Source organism: Ictidomys tridecemlineatus, chromosome 13 (assembly GCF_052094955.1).
Source record: "Ictidomys tridecemlineatus isolate mIctTri1 chromosome 13, mIctTri1.hap1, whole genome shotgun sequence".
Lineage (NCBI taxonomy): Eukaryota > Metazoa > Chordata > Mammalia > Rodentia > Sciuridae > Ictidomys > Ictidomys tridecemlineatus.
Genome location: NC_135489.1, coordinates 99,388,409 through 99,404,172, shown reverse-complemented (window position 1 = coordinate 99,404,172; position 15,764 = coordinate 99,388,409). Strand labels below are relative to the sequence as shown.

Below are 15,764 nucleotides of genomic sequence, written 5' to 3'. Positions count from 1 at the left end.
CATTCTCAGTTTTCCAAGGAATCTCCATACTGCTTTCCAGATTGGCTGCACCAGTTTGCAGTCCCACCAGTAATGTACGAGTGTGCCTTTCCCCCCACATCCCTGCCAGCACTTATTGTTGTTTGTGTTCTTAACAGCTGCCATTCTGACTGGAGTGAGATGAAATCTTAGAGTAGTTTTGATTTGAATTTCTCTAATTGCTAGAGATGTTGAACATTTTTTTCATATATTTGTTGATTGATTGTATATCATCTTCTGAAAAGTGTCTGTTCAGTTCCTTGGCCCATTTTTGATTGGGTTATTTTTTTTTTTGGTGTCTATAATTTTTAGTTCTTTATATATCTTAGAGATTAGTGCTCTATCTTATGTGCGTGTGGTAAAAATTTGCTCCCAAAATGTAGGCTCTCTATGCACCTCACCGCTTGTTTCTTTTGCTGAGAAGAAGTTTTTTAGTTTGAATTCATTCCATTTATTGATTCTCGATTTTAATTCTTGTGCTTATTAAGGAAGTTGGAGCCTAATCCAGCAGGATGGAGATTTGGGCCTACTTTTTCTTCCATTAGACATAGAGTCTCTGGTTTAATTTCTAGGTCCTGGATTCACTTTGAGTTGAGCTTTGTGCATGGTGAGAGATAGGGATTTACTTTTATTCTGTTGCGTATCGATTTCCAGTTTTCACAGTACCATTTCTTAAAGAAGCTTTCTTTCCTCCAATGTATGTTTTTTCCAGCCCTTTATTTTTGAAACAGCATTTTGCTAAGTTGTTTAGAGTCTCACTAAGTTGCTGAGGCTGGCTTTGAACTAACAATCCTCCTGCCTCAGCCTCCCCAGCTCCTGGGATTATAGTCATGTGCTGCTAGACCCAGCTTTCCTTCTAGTTCTGCTACATACATCAGTAGCCTGGGCAAGGATGGGAGGAGGAAGCGACACCAGCTTGGAGACTGAATTACGTAGCTCTTGCAAGAGGAGGGTTTAGATAAAAGACATTTGCTTAGGATCACTGAAAAGATTATATCAGATTAATATATTTGAGTTCTCTCGGTAATTTTTAAAGCAATAGGGAAGAGTTAAATCAAACATCAATTATCTACATTTCAAATATCTGTTTATATTGCAGGAGGAGTTCAAACAGACTCATTGAATGACCTGGATGCTTTGAATATAAATAGAAGAAATGACGTTGTGATTCCTCAGTATGAAGAAAAACAATTATCATCGCTACTAGCCTTGAATTAAGCATTTCTTTATAGATGAATACATTCTTTGAAATAGAAGAATCTTCAGTGAATCATTTAATCCCCTCTCCACAAAGAGGCACTCTTTGCATAAATAATTTTGAGCATTCAGGCTATCTTCTGCAGTGCTGTTGCCTCCAATAAATCCTTTCTCCATCGGATGTATCTGGTTCTACATTCATACCAGGGAAAAACAGTAAGAAAGAGCCACACATTTTTCTTGGTTATTCCTGTCTGGAAAATTTGAATGAAGGTCCCCTGTTTCTCACCTGCCTTTCTCTTTTATTTTCTTGGGCTGAACACACTAGTGCTAGTAAATGCTCTTCCAAAAATTTTATTGTGGTACTTGTCAATTTCTATGGTGAAACACTTGTTACCGTGGCTCCAGAAATAACCCTGACATCACTGAATATGGAGTTGGGAAGAGATCTGTAGTGTCACACCAGTCTACAGGATTTATACTACACAGATACAATAGACATAAATCATTTCAAGAACACAGGCAACAGTAAAATGTACTAAAATAACTAGAAAGTGGTGAGTTTTGAGCACTTATTACCATTCTTGATAAAGTATCATACTTAATTATAATTCTGCAAAAGTTATTTTTAATGATGCCTTTGTTTGACAACAGATGACTTTGTGAAGAGCCTTTTTGTTAAAGTCTATGACATTTATTTGAATCCGGGTGGATGCCAACTGCTTTCCCTTCGTTGTTAGCAGTGGACACCATCAGCTTCCTATGTTTCTGTCTCTTCTTCTTGGTCCCCACTCCCTGAATACACTTTTAAACTAGAGTTCAGCCTCTTTAACTTGTTCCTTGTTTAGCTCTTTACCAAAATATTTTGTTACAAAAGGTTTCCTGCAAATCCCCACCGACATGTAGTAGTAAACAGAGGAAGATAGTGTGATTAGGACCGCACAATCCATACAATAAACTATGCCAACAGAACAAAGGACAGCAGACACACAGAAGGCTTTTCACAGAATCCAACGTGCCTTCGTGGTAAAACCTCTTAACCAACTAGGAATAGAAGGGAGCCAAATGATGGGCATCTATAAAAAGTCTACAGCTAATGTCATACCTAAGAAGGAATGATTTCTCCCTAAGGTCAGGAGCAAGATAAGGATGCCCAACCCCAACTGCTTTTATTTAACATTGCACTGGAAGCAACTAGAGAAAAAAGAAACCAAGAAAGAAAGAAAGAGGAAGGGGAGGAGGAATATTCAGATTAGAAAAGAAATAAATTATGTCTATTCACAAATGTCATAGCTTATACATATATGCAACATCCTAATCAATCTACTAAAAGCTATTAGAAGTAAAAAATGAGTTGACCAAGGTTGCAGCGTGAAAGACTAATGCACAGACATTAATATATATATAACCAGGGATTGAACCCAGGGGCACTCAACCACTGAGCCACACCCCAGCCCTTTTTTGTATTTTATGTGGAGACCGGGTCTTGCTGAATTGCTAAGTGCCTCACTGAACTGCTGAGGCTGGCTTCAAACTCATGATCCTCCTACCTGAGCCTCCCAGGTCCCTGGGATTACAGGCGTATGTCTATACATTTTCAGTGACCATTCTGAAAATAAAATTGGGAAAACAATTCCAGATGTAATAGTGGAACCGGAGTTTGGGATGACACTAATTCTCTGCTTCTGCTGGGGGCCGGGGTCTGTGCAAGATGCAGGCATCTGCAGCTGAGAAAGCCCATCACAGTGTTGGCAGGTGATCCAGGCAGGGGACGCTGTGAGGGCTGCAGCCAGCAAAGCCCAGTTCTTCTCCAGTGCTGTGGAGTGGGGGTGTACTCTTAACGGCAGGTTATCCCCGCCCAGTGTTGCAGCAGACCCCAGGAGCCCACTGCCAATGTCTTCTGTCTGGGTTCCACGGACAAAGAAGAGTGAGTGCAGAAGACTAGGGCTTGTTCATGTGGAAGGAAAGAGACAGCTCTCCCATAGGGCGGAGGGAGTCTCATAGCGGTTGCCACTTAAGTGCGCTGGATTATACAGCTCTTGGGTCAATTTTATTGGTCTAGATTTATGCTATTTAGGGTTTGGGGAAATACCAGTGGGTTTTAGTCAGCTTTCTCACTGCTGTGACTAGAGGCCCAACCAGCACAGTCGTGGAGGAGGAAGAGGTTATTGGGGCTCACGGTTCCAGAGGTCTTAGTCCATAGAGGGCTGGCTCCATTTCTCAGGGCTTGAGAAGAGACAGAACATCATGGCGGAACGTGTGGGGAGGGGAAGCAGCTCACATCCTGGCGATCAAGAAGCGGGGGACTCCACTCTCCAGTTACAAATATGTACACCCAAATCACACCCCTTGCCCCCTCCTCCAGCCACACTCTACCCCTTCAGTTACCTCTCAGTTCGTCCCCATCAGGGGATTGAATCACTGGTTGGGTTAAGACTCTTACGATCCAATCATTTCTCCTCGGCACCTTCTTGAATTACCTCACAGGTGAGCGTCCCGGGACACCTCACGTCCAAACCACAGCACAGTGCTGATGGTCAGCCTTGCAGCCTCCAAGGGTCTGCCCAACTCTGTTTTCCCATTCTCATTGGGAAGGAGGAGGTTGACATCAGCAGATTGTGGACCCTGAGGGGTTCAGGGCTGTGGCGCTGGGTGGAGTGGATCTGGCTGCCATAGTGTGACAGGTCCATGGACCCTGGCAGGGTAGGTTCTGCATCGCCACCGGCCCACGCTCGCAGCCTCTGCTCCAACCTGACCAGTCCACTGCTCTGCAGCCCCAGGACAAGGGCTTGGCTTCAATAGCATCAGAAAGAATAAAATATTTAGATATAAATTTAATAAGAGGAATTCAAGGCTTAAACATTGAGAACTATGGGATATTAAAAGAAACCAGTGAAGAAGACAGAAATAAGTGTAAAGACATCCACTGTCCTGAACTTATTATCGGTAGATGGCATTATTTTTATACCATTTTGATAATAACCATACTTAGAAGATTCAACATGATCTCCATCAAAATCTGGGTTTTACAGAAATCGACAAAATTCATATGGAAATGCAAGGGATCTAGAATCGTCAAAACAATGTTGAAAAAGAGCAAAGTTAGAGGATTCATACTTTTTAACTGCAAACAAACTTACTGCAAGTGTGTAATAACCAAGACTGTGTTATACAGGCTAAGGATAAACTTAGAGATCAATGGAGAGTCCAGACTCACAGTCAACTCCTTTTCAGCAGGGAACCAAGATGACTCAATGGGGAAAGAAGAGGTTTTGTTTGTTTTAACAAATGACATTGGAACAACTGGAAAACCACATGCAACAGAATGAAGCAGATCTCTACATTACATCATTCTCAAACATTAATTAAAAATGGATCATAAACACTCAAACATAAGGGCTAACACCACAAAACCTTTACAAGAAAACCTAGGAGTAGATCTTCATGACCTTGGATTTTAGCAATGGCTTCCCACATAGAACACCAAAACCAGAGCAACAAATGAAAACATAGATAAATCTGTCTGAATCAAAATGCAGAACTTTTGTGCTGCAAAGAGTAAAGAAAGCAGAAGTAGAAGACATTTGCAAACTATGCATCTGAGAAGGGACTGTATCCAGAATATGTAAAGAACTCTTAAAACTCAATAACAAAAAGACACCCCTCTGTTCAGAAAGTCAAATGACTCCAGTAGACATTTCTCCAAAGAAAATGCACAAATGTTCAATAAGCACATTTGAAAAAGATTCCCTATGGACCAGGGAAACGCAGAGCTACACCACACTGAAATACAACTTCCTACTTACTGAGGCGAACATCATCAAAAAGACAGTGAATAACAGTGCAGATGAGGTGGGGGGATGCTGAGATAACGTAGACATGTGTTTTCAAGTCTTTGGGGAACAGACATACAAGTAGAATTGCTGGGACACGTAGTTGACACTCTGAGTGTCGCAGCAGTTCACCTTCTAGGTTCATACTCAAGAGAATTGAAAACCTGTGTCTGAACAGAAACTTGTTCAGGGATGTTCCCAGCAGCATTATTCATGAGAGTTAACCTGTGAGAACAACTGACGTCCGTCAACTGATAAATGGATAGATAAACTGTGGCGTATCCTTACAATGGAACATTCTCAGCCATAGAAAAAAGGAACAAAATCTGAAAAATACGCTGAATTTAAAAGGCCAGTCATAAAAGCTGGCGTATTACGCGATTCTGTGTCTATGGAATATTCAGGATGGGCAAATTGGTACAGATAGAAAGGTTAGAGGTTGCCTAGGGCAGGACGGTGGTTGGGGGGGGTAATGAAGGGTGACTGCTCATGGGTGCATGGTTTTTCTGGGCGCAGGGAGATAAAAATGTTCCAATTAGATTAAAGTAGATTAGATTTTGGTGATGGCTGCACAATCCTGTCCACATCTGAGAAAACACTGTGTAGTATACTTCAAATGAGTAAATCATGTAAGAGTGAGTTGCACCTTAAAGCTATTTTTTAAAAAATCATGGACATCCCAGAGTCCTAACCAGATTCTCAAGTCCACCGATTTGGGTGTGAAGCTATGGCCTTCCTTGTTGGATGTTTGCTGAGACTCGGAGGGTCTCCTACGCAGCCCTTCCGAGTGTCCCCAGTGTCGAGTGACATTTGGTTCCTCTTAGCCCTCCATATTGGGTGGGGTTGGGATTCTCTGATATCTCATTGAGGGCTTGTCCTCAAGCTGGAGAGGATCCTCGCTGCAGGGTGCACTCACTGGACCACTTGAGAGGCTGATGGTGCAGTCTGGGTGGATTGTGTCTTCCTGGAGCTTCAGAGGACAGTCCTACCCTAACATGAAAACAAGCACAAACCAAATAAGCAGGAGGCAAACTCACCACGCACAGGAATGCAGGATGACCAGGAGGCAGCAAGCTACTTCCACCCAACCTAACCATCTGCTTGTTTCCTCCTGTCGTAGGAGATATTTCAGTGGCAGAGTCCGGCAAGTTCCATCTACGACATCTTCAGCTAACTCCCCACATGAGCAAGTTATACAATGACAGCATGCTTTAGTTGTCTTTGAAAACTTTTATAAAGTCGCCACAAAGTACTTTCTATGAGTGAAACGGAAACTTCTTTTGTGTGTCATTTAGCCATCATTTAAAGAATGTCTGTTCATGGTGGAGTGTTTGACTTTCCAATATTTAATTAAATTTCATTTCATGGTTTAGAGCATTCCTTGATTTGACTTCTTTATGCAAAAAGCATCAGGCCCATTTTTGCTTTCTAACCAAGTGTAACTGTGCAAATGTTTTGAGTAAATGATAAACTAAACAGTTTTGCCAGGAGCAGCTATTTCCACAAGATGTGATGCCACTGAATTATCCAAGCAAAGTGGAAGGATGCCAATTGCTAGCAGATGTAGGGAAACTGATAGAAGCTTCTAAACGTGGCTATTATCAAGCAATCAAAATAATTTTTTTTAAAAAAAAGAAGAGACAACAGCAAAAATCCTTAAAAACTTAAAAATGGTAGACATTGTCACCAGTAGCAGTGGCCGGTTTGTTTTGTATGTCTCATCTAAGTTCTTTGGCACGAGGGCAGTACTCAAATTACATGCTCCAAAACTTGGTTCCTAAAGTTGTTTCTTTCCGTTTGTAATCCACTTCCCTGGAGGAAAAGTGTGACACTTGGTGTCTCAGGACAGCCCGTGAGCAACTTTTCAGTTCATCATGTAATTAAAACACTACATTTGCAATGGAAAGTGTAGAAAACAAAACTGCAGCAATATTGGTAATTAAAACAGGAAAACAATAAAAATGAGAGAGAAAAAAAAGATCCCCGTATCTCTAAAGCTGTTCCTGTGAAACTCACATGCATTTAGAGCAAAAGAAAATGAGAAGGCCTTTGGAATTTTTTGTTGTTGTTTATAAACATTTGGAATTTTATTTTTTTAAAAAATCACAACCACAAACATTGTTACAGTTGGTGGCCCTCTTGGATCTGCGCAATGACACGGAGCATGTTCGCAGGGGTTACCATTATTAGATCTTAAACAACCATCATTAAAAGAAGAAGAAGAAAAGGCACACCGCCATTTGATCTGTTTTTGTTTTCGTTTTTGGGGGGGAATTGAATTCAGGGCACTCGACCACTGAGCCCCATCCCCGGCCTTATTTTGCATTTTATTTACAGACAGGGCCTCACGGAGTTGCTTAGTGCCTCACTTTTGCTGAGGCTGGCTTTGAACTCATGTTCCTCCTGCCTCAGCCTCCTGAGCCGCTGGGACGACGGGTGCACCACTCCAGGCCATTTGACTTGTTTTAATGTTTCTTTACAAACGGTGAAAAGTACTGCAGTGCAGAAAAGGAATAATCAGAATGTTGAGGCCAGCATTAGAAATCTAGAATTATAAATTGAAAACATTTTTCGGTTTCAAAATCAAATCTTAGTCACCGGCACTCTGTGGGGGCTGCTGTCATGGACCCGGCTGTGTTCCTGATGGGCTGACCTTCATCTAGTTCCCAGGTCCTACCTGTCCTCCGTTTCTTCCTTCCATCTGTCAGCCTCGCCTTTCTCTGCCAAAGTCACCTTGGTCCATGCAAAGGCCACCGTGGAAGCCCTCTGTCTTCCCATAGCACCTCTGAGCATGCCACCTGCTCCTCCACCCTCCATGAGTCCCTCTTCCTCCCGGCATTTCTCTCTGCCTTCCCGAGGGTGCCCTCAGGCTGGGGCTCTCACTACGGCTGCATTTGTTCTACGGGTGAAGTTCTGGGTTGCACAGCCCCCTCTGGGACACTGCCAGCCTCGGGCCTGGTGCTGGGCATACCTCCTCCCTCAGAAACCCCGGCCCTCTCGAGCCAAGCCTCCATGGAATGGTGACATCCATCGGTCACGGGGTGGCGTGCCACTTTGCATGTGGCTCTTCAGAGGCTTCTTCTGAGCAAGTGAGACTCTCAGCACCCTCCCTTGAAGATCTTCTCCACTGAACCATCGAATGCGCCCTCGCAGTCTCTGGTCTTCCTAGGACACTGGGGCATGGCCCTTGGTGCCCTCGCAGTCTCTGGGTCTCCCAGGACACTGGGGCATGGCCCTTGGTGCCCTCGCAGTCTCTGGTCCTCCTAGGACACTGGGGCATGGCCCTTGGTGCCCTCGCAGTCTCTGGTCTCCCTAGGACACTGGGGCATGGCCCTTGGTGCCCTCGCAGTCTCTGGTCTCCCTAGGACACTGGGGCATGGCCCTTGGTGCCCTCGCAGTCTCTGGGTCATCCTAGGACACTGGGCATGGCCCTTGGTGCCCTCGCAGTCTCTGGGTCTTCCCAGGACACTGGGGCATGGCCTTAGGTGCCCTCGCAGTCTCTGGGTCCTCCTAGGACACTGGGGCATGGCCCTTGGTGCCCTCGCAGTCTCTGGTCCTCCTAGGACACTGGGGCATGGCCCTTGGTGCCCTCGCAGTCTCTGGTCTTCCTAGGACACTGGGGCATGGCCCTTGGTGCCCTCGCAGTCTCTGGGTCTTCCTAGGACACTGGGGCATGGCCCTTGGTGCCCTCGCAGTCTCTGGTCCTCCTAGGACACTGGGGCATGGCCCTTGGTGCCCTCGCAGTCTCTGGTCTTCCCAGGACACTGGGGCATGGCCTTTGGTGCCCTCCAAGTCTCTGGTCTCCTAGGACACTGGGGCATGGCCCTTGGTGCCCTCGCAGTCTCGGGTCTTCCCAGGACACTGGGGCATGGCCCTTGGTGCCCTCGCAGTCTCTGGGTCTCCTAGGACACTGGGGCATGGCCCTTGGTGCCCTCGCAGTCTCTGGGTCTTCCCAGGACACTGGGGCATGGCCTTAGGTGCCCTCGCAGTCTCTGGGTCCTCCTAGGACACTGGGGCATGGCCCTTGGTGCCCTCGCAGTCTCTGGTCCTCCTAGGACACTGGGGCATGGCCCTTGGTGCCCTCGCAGTCTCTGGTCTTCCTAGGACACTGGGGCATGGCCCTTGGTGCCCTCGCAGTCTCTGGGTCTTCCTAGGACACTGGGGCATGGCCCTTGGTGCCCTCGCAGTCTCTGGTCCTCCTAGGACACTGGGGCATGGCCCTTGGTGCCCTCGCAGTCTCTGGTCTTCCCAGGACACTGGGGCATGGCCTTTGGTGCCCTCGCAGTCTCTGGTCTCCTAGGACACTGGGGCATGGCCCTTGGTGCCCTCGCAGTCTCGGGTCTTCCCAGGACACTGGGGCATGGCCCTTGGTGCCCTCGCAGTCTCTGGGTCTCCTAGGACACTGGGGCATGGCCCTTGGTGCCCTCGCAGTCTCTGGGTCTTCCCAGGACACTGGGGCATGGCCCTTGGTGCCCTCGCAGTCTCTGGGTCTCCTAGGACACTGGGGCATGGCCCTTGGTGCCCTCGCAGTCTCTGGGTCTCCCTAGGACACTGGGGCATGGCCCTTGGTGCCCTCGCAGTCTCTGGTCCTCCTAGGACACTGGGGCGTGGCCTTTGGTGCCCTCGCAGTCTCTGGGTCCTCCTAGGACACTGGGGCATGGCCTTTGGTGCCCTCGCAGTCTCTGGTCTCCCTAGGACACTGGGGCATGGCCCTTGGTGCCCTCGCAGTCTCTGGTCCTCCTAGGACACTGGGGCATGGCCCTTGGTGCCCTCGCAGTCTCTGGTCTTCCCAGGACACTGGGGCATGGCCCTTGGTGCCCTCGCAGTCTCTGGGTCCTCCTAGGACACTGGGGCATGGCCCTTGGCGCCCTCGCAGTCTCTGGGTCTCCCTAGGACACTGGGGCATGGCCCTTGGCGCCCTCGCAGTCTCTGGGTCGTCCTAGGACACTGGGGCATGGCCCTTGGTGCCCTCGCAGTCTCTGGGTCTTCCTAGGACACTGGGGCATGGCCCTTGGTGCCCTCGCAGTCTCTGGGTCATCCTAGGACACTGGGGCATGGCCCTTGGTGCCCTCGCAGTCTCTGGGTCTCCTAGGACACTGGGGCATGGCCCTTGGTGCCCTCGCAGTCTCTGGGTCGTCCTAGGACACTGGGGCATGGCCCTTGGTGCCCTCGCAGTCTCTGGGTCTTCCTAGGACACTGGGGCATGGCCCTTGGTGCCCTCGCAGTCTCTGGGTCTTCCTAGGACACTGGGGCATGGCCCTTGGTGCCCTCGCAGTCTCTGGGTCTCCTAGGACACTGGGGCATGGCCCTTGGTGCCCTCGCAGTCTCTGGGTCTCCCTAGGACACTGGGCATGGCCCTTGGTGCCCTCGCAGTCTCTGGGTCTCCCTAGGACACTGGGGCATGGCCCTTGGTGCCCTCGCAGTCTCTGGGTCCTCCTAGGACACTGGGGCATGGCCCTTGGTGCCCTCGCAGTCTCTGGTCTTCCTAGGACTCTGGGGCATGGCCCTTGGTGCCCTCGCAGTCTCTGGTCTCCTAGGACACTGGGGCATGGCCCTTGGTGCCCTCGCAGTCTCTGGTCTCCCTAGGACACTGGGGCATGGCCCTTGGTGCCCTCGCAGTCTCTGGTCTCCTAGGACACTGGGCATGGCCCTTGGTGTCCTCGCAGTCTCTGGGTCTTCCCAGGACACTGGGGCATGGCCCTTGGTGCCCTCGCAGTCTCTGGTCTCCTAGGACACTGGGCATGGCCCTTGGTGTCCTCGCAGTCTCTGGGTCTTCCCAGGACACTGGGGCATGGCCCTTGGCCCCCTCGCAGTCTCTGGTCTTCCTAGGACACTGGGGCATGGCCCTTGGTGCCCTCGCAGTCTCTGGTCTCCTAGGACACTGGGGCATGGCCCTTGGTGCCCTCGCAGTCTCTGGTCTCCTAGGACACTGGGCATGGCCCTTGGTGCCCTCGCAGTCTCTGGGTCTTCCCAGGACACTGGGGCATGGCCCTTGGTGCCCTCGCAGTCTCTGGTCTTCCTAGGACACTGGGGCATGGCCCTTGGTGCCCTCGCAGTCTCTGGGTCTTCCCAGGACACTGGGGCATGGCCTTTGGTGCCCTCGCAGTCTCTGGGTCTTCCCAGGACACTGGGGCATGGCCCTTGGTGCCCTCGCAGTCTCTGGGTCTTCCCAGGACACTGGGGCATGGCCCTTGGTGCCCTCGCAGTCTCTGGTCTTCCTAGGACACTGGGGCATGGCCCTTGGTGCCCTCGCAGTCTCTGGTCCTCCTAGGACACTGGGGCATGGCCCTTGGTGTCCTCGCAGTCTCTGGGTCTTCCCAGGACACTGGGGCATGGCCTTTGGTGCCCTCGCAGTCTCTGGTCTTCCTAGGACACTGGGGCATGGCCCTTGGTGCCCTCGCAGTCTCTGGGTCCTCCTAGGACACTGGGGCATGGCCCTTGGTGCCCTCGCAGTCTCTGGTCTCCTAGGACACTGGGGCATGGCCCTTGGTGCCCTCGCAGTCTCTGGTCTCCTAGGACACTGGGGCATGGCCCTTGGTGCCCTCGCAGTCTCTGGTCTCCTAGGACACTGGGGCATGGCCTTTGGTGCCCTCGCAGTCTCTGGGTCTTCCCAGGACACTGGGGCATGGCCCTTGGTGCCCTCGCAGTCTCTGGTCCTCCTAGGACACTGGGGCATGGCCCTTGGTGCCCTCGCAGTCTCTGGGTCTTCCCAGGACACTGGGCATGGCCTTTGGTGCCCTCGCAGTCTCTGGTCCTCCTAGGACACTGGGGCGTGGCCCTTGGTGCCCTCGCAGTCTCTGGTCTTCCCAGGACACTGGGGCATGGCCCTTGGTGCCCTCGCAGTCTCTGGTCTCCCTAGGACACTGGGGCATGGCCCTTGGTGCCCTCGCAGTCTCTGGTCCTCCTAGGACACTGGGGCATGGCCCTTGGTGCCCTCGCAGTCTCTGGGTCTTCCTAGGACACTGGGGCATGGCCTTTGGTGCCCTCGCAGTCTCTGGGTCTTCCCAGGACACTGGGGCATGGCCCTTGGTGCCCTCGCAGTCTCTGGGTCTCCTAGGACACTGGGGCATGGCCCTTGGTGCCCTCGCAGTCTCTGGTCCTCCTAGGACACTGGGGCATGGCCTTTGGTGCCCTCGCAGTCTCTGGTCGTCCCAGGACACTGGGGCATGGCCCTTGGTGCCCTCGCAGTCTCTGGGTCGTCCTAGGACACTGGGGCATGGCCCTTGGTGCCCTCGCAGTCTCTGGTCTCCCTAGGACACTGGGGCATGGCCCTTGGTGCCCTCGCAGTCTCTGGTCTTCCCAGGACACTGGGGCATGGCCCTTGGTGCCCTCGCAGTCTCTGGTCTCCCTAGGACACTGGGGCATGGCCCTTGGTGCCCTCGCAGTCTCTGGTCTTCCTAGGACACTGGGGCATGGCCCTTGGTGCCCTCGCAGTCTCTGGGTCTCCTAGGACACTGGGGCATGGCCCTTGGTGCCCTCGCAGTCTCTGGTCTCCTAGGACACTGGGGCATGGCCTTTGGTGCCCTCGCAGTCTCTGGTCTTCCTAGGACACTGGGGCATGGCCCTTGGTGCCCTCGCAGTCTCTGGGTCGTCCTAGGACACTGGGGCATGACCTTTGGTGCCCTCGCAGTCTCTGGGTCTTCCTAGGACACTGGGGCATGGCCCTTGGTGCCCTCGCAGTCTCTGGTCTCCCTAGGACACTGGGGCATGGCCTTTGGTGCCCTCGCAGTCTCTGGTCCTCCTAGGACACTGGGGCATGGCCCTTGGTGCCCTCGCAGTCTCTGGGTCTCCTAGGACACTGGGGCATGGCCCTTGGTGCCCTCGCAGTCTCTGGGTCTCCTTAGGACACTGGGGCATGGCCCTTGGTGCCCTCGCAGTCTCTGGGTCTCCTAGGTCACTGGGGCATGGCCTTGGTGCCCTCGCAGTCTCTGGTCTCCTAGGACACTGGGGCATGGCCCTTGGTGCCCTCGCAGTCTCTGGGTCATCCTAGGACACTGGGGCATGGCCCTTGGTGCCCTCGCAGTCTCTGGGTCTCCCTAGGACACTGGGGCATGGCCCTTGGTGCCCTCGCAGTCTCTGGGTCTCCCTAGGACACTGGGGCATGGCCCTTGGTGCCCTCGCAGTCTCTGGTCTCCCTAGGACACTGGGGCATGGCCTTTGGTGCCCTCGCAGTCTCTGGGTCTTCCCAGGACACTGGGGCATGGCCCTTGGTGCCCTCGCAGTCTCTGGGTCTCCTAGGACACTGGGGCATGGCCCTTGGTGCCCTCGCAGTCTCTGGTCTTCCTAGGACACTGGGGCATGGCCCTTGGTGCCCTCGCAGTCTCTGGTCCTCCTAGGACACTGGGGCATGGCCCTTGGTGCCCTCGCAGTCTCTGGGTCTCCTAGGACACTGGGGCATGGCCCTTGGTGCCCTCGCAGTCTCTGGTCTCCCTAGGACACTGGGGCATGGCCCTTGGTGCCCTCGCAGTCTCTGGTCCTCCTAGGACACTGGGGCATGGCCCTTGGCGCCCTCGCAGTCTCTGGTCCTCCTAGGTCACTGGGGCATGGCCTTTGGTGCCCTCGCAGTCTCTGGTCTCCCAGGACACTGGGGCATGGCCCTTGGTGCCCTCGCAGTCTCTGGTCCTCCTAGGACACTGGGGCATGGCCTTGGTGCCCTCGCAGTCTCTGGTCTCCTAGGACACTGGGCATGGCCCTTGGTGCCCTCGCAGTCTCTGGTCCTCCTAGGACACTGGGGCATGGCCTTTGGTGCCCTCGCAGTCTCTGGTCTTCCTAGGACACTGGGGCATGGCCCTTGGTGCCCTCGCAGTCTCTGGGTCGTCCTAGGACACTGGGGCATGACCTTTGGTGCCCTCGCAGTCTCTGGGTCTTCCTAGGACACTGGGGCATGGCCCTTGGTGCCCTCGCAGTCTCTGGGTCTCCTAGGACACTGGGGCATGGCCCTTGGTGCCCTCGCAGTCTCTGGGTCTCCTAGGTCACTGGGGCATGGCCTTGGTGCCCTCGCAGTCTCTGGTCTTCCTAGGACACTGGGGCGTGGCCTTTGGTGCCCTCGCAGTCTCTGGGTCTTCCTAGGACACTGGGGCGTGGCCTTTGGTGCCCTCGCAGTCTCTGGGTCTTCCCAGGACACTGGGGCATGGCCCTTGGTGCCCTCGCAGTCTCTGGGTCTTCCCAGGACACTGGGGCAAGGCCTTTGGGTTTTCCTGTTTCCTCGTCCAGGAAAACCCTGTTCCTGGTGGATGTGCATCAGGGCTGCCCAGTTCTCTTGTTCATCCTGACAACCCCACTCTGCTGGAAGAACTCCGCCACATGGTGGTGGAGAGTCACGCTGTCTTTTGATCCTGGCACCGAAGCTGCACGGTAGGGAGGGTCATCATCAAGAGCCAGTCCTTCACCCAGGGGCCCACGAGGCCTCCTGAAGCTTCTCATTCCACCGCATCCTTCTCCCCACCCACCTGAGCTCAGGCCTCCATGACCAAGTCCACATTTCCCGGCCCCTGCTTCCTGGGCCATTCATGCTCCAGTTCTCTCTGGATCAGGAAAACCTTCCAGAGCCCTGCCCATAAATACCCAGGCTACAGGGAGGTCCCGTGGGATTGAACTCCTCTGCCCATAGCTGCTGCCCTGCTGGAGGCACCGACTTGGAGCCAGGTTGTGGGATCCAGTGGGCATGGGGGATAACTAGTAGGAAGCTGTACCCATTGACCAGAGCCACTCTGCTGTCCACAGCTGCTCAGTGCTCATGTGCTTCGCTGCGAGTACTCCTCTGATCATGGCTGTGTAGAGGAGAGCTGTGTAGACAACAGGGTGGAGGTGCAGGGTCTGGCTGCATGGGGAAGCTCCCAGCAACCTGGAGATAACCGTGGTTACTTTGTCTGTGTCCTTGAGCTGGTTATAACCCCCTGTGCTAGGCTGAGGTTGACTGGTCTCCAAGGGCTTGTTACCATCCTGCAGTCTGAATTCAGTGCAAACTGGATCCCAGCCTTGCAAGGTGCTCACGTTAGAGTGAGGGACTCTCTCCCAGCCTGCTCCCGTGGTTTCCGTGGGCATCTCCTAGGGCCATGTGGCAGAGAAAGAAAAGACTCAGGCCTGGCCTGCTGACCACCTGGAAATATGGAGAGTGGCTGCGTTACAGCTCCCTTCTTGGACTCCGTGAAGGGAAATTCACAATGGACAGAATTTTGAGCAAAGACCCTACTTGTTCATCTTGCTTAAGAAGGGAACTGACCAGACACAGGACTGTACAGTGATTTATGAGCTCTAACCACTGGGTTTTGTTGGATGGTCAAGTATTTGAAAGGAACAGGGTTGGGAAACGGGTGAGAATAAAGTCTAGGGAAAAGGTCTGTGGATGGTCTTCTCAGAATGGGCGAAGAGTGAGGATCTTGGTGTCCCATGCGAATGCTCACCCATGAGGACCTCAGCAGAAGAGGACTTTAATAATCAAGTGGACAGGATGACAGATTCTGTGGCTACCAGTCGGCCTCTGTCCCCTGCTACCCATGATCAGAATAGCCGTGGTGGTAGGGGTAGAAACTGTGCATCAGCTAAGTGACGTGACTGCCACTCATGAAGGCTGACCTGGCTTCAGCCATCTCTGAAGACTTGACCTTCCAGCAACAGCCACCAGCTCTGAGACCCAGGTATGGCAGGAATCCTCAAGGTGAGCATCCAGCTACCTGGTGATGGGTTGATCACAATGGGCCCCTCCATCAGGGAAGG

At 52.3% G+C, this 15,764-nt stretch overlaps 1 pseudogene; it reads right to left on the bottom strand.

The window, feature by feature from the left end:
- Window positions 1-14,063: 14,063 nt before the first annotated feature.
- Window positions 14,064-15,092, bottom strand: LOC101976601 (RNA-binding protein EWS-like; annotated as a pseudogene).
- Between the last annotated feature and the right edge of the window lie 672 nt (window positions 15,093-15,764).